This window comes from Schistocerca piceifrons, chromosome 2 (assembly GCF_021461385.2).
Source record: "Schistocerca piceifrons isolate TAMUIC-IGC-003096 chromosome 2, iqSchPice1.1, whole genome shotgun sequence".
Taxonomy (NCBI): domain Eukaryota; kingdom Metazoa; phylum Arthropoda; class Insecta; order Orthoptera; family Acrididae; genus Schistocerca; species Schistocerca piceifrons.
The window spans coordinates 941,055,647-941,060,073 of record NC_060139.1 but is presented as its reverse complement, the minus strand read 5'-3'; the positions used below and the strand labels follow the sequence as shown (position 1 = coordinate 941,060,073).

General features: G+C 40.5%; 1 non-coding gene across 1 annotated transcript; it reads right to left on the bottom strand.

Moving 5' to 3' along the window:
- Positions 1-3,246: 3,246 nt before the first annotated feature.
- Trnah-gug lies at positions 3,247-3,318 on the bottom strand. The gene has a single exon. It is a non-coding gene; the product is annotated as a tRNA-His (tRNA).
- Between the last annotated feature and the right edge of the window lie 1,109 nt (positions 3,319-4,427).

The window sequence follows — 4,427 nt, the reverse complement described above, 5'->3', positions numbered from 1 at the left end:
CAGCTTGGTTGGCAAATGCGCCCACCGCACACTTGCTAATCTAGAACCCATGTGTGTTTACCTTGCTCTGCAGTTATCGATCAGCTACGAAGACAGTTTTCGTTTATTCTGTTTGTTTTTGTTTGTTTTGTTTTGGAGATTGGTCTTCAAACGTGGCTTAACTCATAATCCGAAAGTCGCTATATGCTTGAGATCAAAAAACAACCTGCACGTCATCAGACGGTTTTCTATAACGAAGTGGAATATATTGTTGACAATTTCTTTGATATTTGTGCCTATTTTATTCAATAGCCCAATGTGAAAGACTGTTAATACGCACTACACTAGTGTAATACAACTTGTGTCTCATCATAATACCATACAATGAATGGCTATCTCAATGAAACGTGTAGTCTTCTGTAATACTCAAGTAGCTTTACGAGACCACAATATAAACATGACAATGTGAGCCTAGAAACACAGTTAACAGAGTATTCAGTAAAACGGTTTCATTAAAGTATTTTTGTATTTTCAGTTGCAGTTCAGCAGTATTTTCTGTTTATTACATCTAGAACTACTGGTTACCGAACGTAGTGAGATTTCTTATGATGACAAAATTTCTAAAGATATCATTCTGAGTTCGAAATAGCTGTTTGTAGCTCTGTCACAGAGGAGATAAAATGTTACTCTCGCGCCAGCTTGGAACTGAGAGCTACTGCCTCTAACTCTTTACAATGCGTCGACATTTCCATGAAGCAAACGGCCAACTGAAGCCTTCATCGCCTCTCCATTGCCCTTGTGATGATTGATACAGATAAATTACAATATAAACAACGAGATTAATTGTAGTTGTTGCGTGAAAGTATTCGCCTCTGTTTGTAAACATGTATTTCACAAGTCGATGACACACCAAAGTGGAATTCATTCACAATATTTGATTGGTATACTACAAATATATCAAGCGAAGCTTGCAAGACAATTCTCTGTCATTCCAGGAAGTAACAAAAGTATCAAATCGTCACCAGACATGTTCCACTTTGTTGTCATGACCCTATCATAGCAGTAATGTTTCTACAGACGACGTCTTTCTTGAGTGAGCTAACAATTTAGGAGTGCATCTTGCGCGTCAACAATGCAGCGGCTTAATTACTTTTCCTACGACCTCATCAGGAGTATTCTAGTATTTATGGTGAGAGTGAAGTGGATAGTTGAGCAGGCCACTGCAATACACATGAAAGAAAATAAACGTAAACCACTGAGTTACAGATGCATTTCATTGACATCGAAACGTAGCAGAATGTGTGAACAAACACTTCGTTCCAGTGTCATGAAATACCCCCCCCCCCCCCCAATATATTACCTATTGACATCAGACCAGAACGTATTTAGAAAGCATCACTTTTGTGAGACGCAGCTGCTGGCGCTTTATTCGTACGACGTACTACGTACAGCGGCTCTCAAATTGGTTCTCTATTTGTAGAGTTCCAAAAAGGTCTTTGATATCATTCCTCCTAAGCGGCTTCCCCTGGAGACACTGGAAGGTTTCCGACAGATTATGTAAGGGTCTAAGAGAGATTTAAGAGCCATAAATATAAGACATTTCCAGGGGCCGATGTGGATTCTGACCGCAATTTATTGGTTATCAACTGTAGATTAAAACTGAAGAAAGTGCAAACAGGTAGGAATTTAAGGAGATGGGACCCGGATAAACTGAACGAACTAGAGGTTGCAGTGAGTTTCAGAGAGAGCATGACGGAACGATTGACAAGAACGGCGGAAATAAATTCAGTAGAAGAAGAATGGGTAGCTTTGAGAGATTAAACAGTGAAGGCAGCAGAGAATCAAGTAGATAAGAAGACGAGGGCTAGTAGAAATCCTTTGGTAACACAAGACATACCGAATTTGATTAATGAAAGGAGAAAATATAAAAAAACATTAAATGAAGCAGGCGAAAAGGAATACAAACGTCTCAAAAATGAGATCGACAGGAAGTGCAAAATGACTAAGCAGGGATGGCTAGAGAACAAATGTAAGGATGTAGAGGCTTATCTCACTAGGGGTAAGATAGATACTTCCTACAGGAAAATTAAAGGGACCTTTGGAGAAAAGAGAACCACTTGTATGAATATCAAGAGCTCAGATGGAAACCCAGTTCTAAGAAAAGAAGGGAAAGCAGAAAGGTGGAAGGAGTATATAGAGGGTTCATACAAGGTCGATGTACTAGAGCGCAATATTATGGAAATGGAAGAGGCCGTAGATGAAGATGAAATGGGAGACCTGATACTGTATGAAGAACTTGACAGAGGACTGAAAGACATAAGTAGAAACAAGGCCCCGGGAGTAGACATTTCATTAGAACTACTGATAGCCTTGGGAGAGCCAGCCAGGACAAAACTCTTCCATCTGGTGAGCGAGATGTATGAGACAGGAGAAATATCCTCAAACTTCAAGAAGAATATAATAATTCCATACCAAAGAGAGCAGGTGTCGACAGATGTGAAAATTAGCGAACTACCAGTTTAATAAGTCGAGGCTGCAAAATACTGACAAGAATTCTTTACGGACGAATGGAAAAACTGGTAGAAGACCAGTTTGGATTCCGTAGAAAAGTTGGGACACGTGAGGCAATACTGACCCTACGATGTGTCTTAGAAGATAGATTAAAGAAGGGCAAATCTACGTTTCTAGCATTTGTATATTCAGTTCACCTTTCAGCCTTCCCTTCTTTGCTAAGTACCGGTTTGCCACCTGAGCTGTTACTGTTGATATAGTTGCTGTTCTTAGCTCCAGAAGTCTCTTTAATTTTTGTATAGACAACATCATAGTCATTCACGGTTTTACAGTTTTGCGATTCCTCTTTAGTCATTTCTGCTTTGCTATTTTGCACTTACCGCCAATCTCATTTTCCACCGCTCTAATAAGGCTACTGAGAATGTCTTCCGATTCGTTTATACATATCAGGAACAGTAAAGAACATATCGCTGTCCCTTGTGAAACCCCAGACACAGTTTTGGTTGACCAGTTGCCATCGTTTGGTACGTAGTCCGCCCTTCCTGCACGAAATCACGGATCCTGTGCCGTAACTTAGACTCACTTGTACGCATTTTGATTAAGAGCCAATTTTGAGAAAATTTGTCATAATCATTTCGGAAATCCAATAGCATCGAATCGATTTGAACAAAACCAAAATCAGTTGCTAATGAAAGTAATGCATCAATGAAGTAGTTCAGTGCAGGTGCGCCATTCTTCGTTAAAATATTAACCTTTTGCCGTGACCAGGATTCGAACCTGGGTTCTTGCGGCCACAACGCAATGTCCTAACCACTAGACTATCACGGCTGGTGAACTCGGCGTGGGTGTACTTTGCTCTTCTGTCAGCTGCCGCAGAGTTGCTGACGTCATTCTGTTCCGCTAGAACGCCGGCTCAGCTTTCTCCATCTATCCATTGTAAAGTATACATGGAACGTAATTTCGGATGTATTTAACTAATTTGATTAAAAAGGGTAAGAAACGTTTCACATTTGATAGCTGAAACAGTAATATACCTGTAGAAGTACAGCGATTACTGCATCCTGTATCATTTCTCGTTATATACAGACCACGGTTCGTAAGAGTAGCATTTCGATTCGGATTGCGCATGGGCGAATGGGTAGCTTTGAGAGATGAAATTGTGAAGGCAGCTGAGAATCAAGTAGATAACTAGTCGAGGGCTAGTAGTAATTCTTGAGTAACAGAAGATATACTGAACGTAATTGATGAAAGGAGGCGAGACGGACTGCAAACGTCTCAAAAATGAGATCGGCAAGAAGTGCAAAATGACTGAGCAGGGATGGCTAGAGGACGAATGTAAGAATTTCGAGGCATACATCACTTGGGTAAGGTAGATACTGCCGACAGGAAAATTAAAGGGAGCCTCGGAGAGAAAAGAACCAGCTGTATGAATATCAAGAACTCAGATGGAATGCCAGATCGAAGCAATCAAATGAAAGCAGAAAGATGGAAGGATTATATAGTGTTTTTATACATGCGCGATGTACTAGACAGCAATATTATGGAAATGGAAGAAGACGTGGGTGAAGATGAAACGGGAGAAATGATACTGCGTGCAGAATTTGACAGAGCACTGAAAGACATAAGTTGAAACAGTAGTAGACAACATTTCATTAGAACTACCGATAGCCTTGGGAGAGTCAGACATGACAAAACTCTTCCGTCTGGTGAGCGAGATGTATGAGACAGGTGAAATATCCTCAGACTTCAAGAAGAATATAATAATTCCAATCCCAATGAAAGCAGATGTCGACCGGTGTAAAAATTACCGAACTATCAATTCAATAAGTCGCGGCTGCAAAATACTAACACGAGTTCTTTACGGACGAATGAAAAAAACTGGTAGAGCCCGACCTCGGGGCAGAACAGTTTGGATTCCATAGAAAAGTTGGAACATG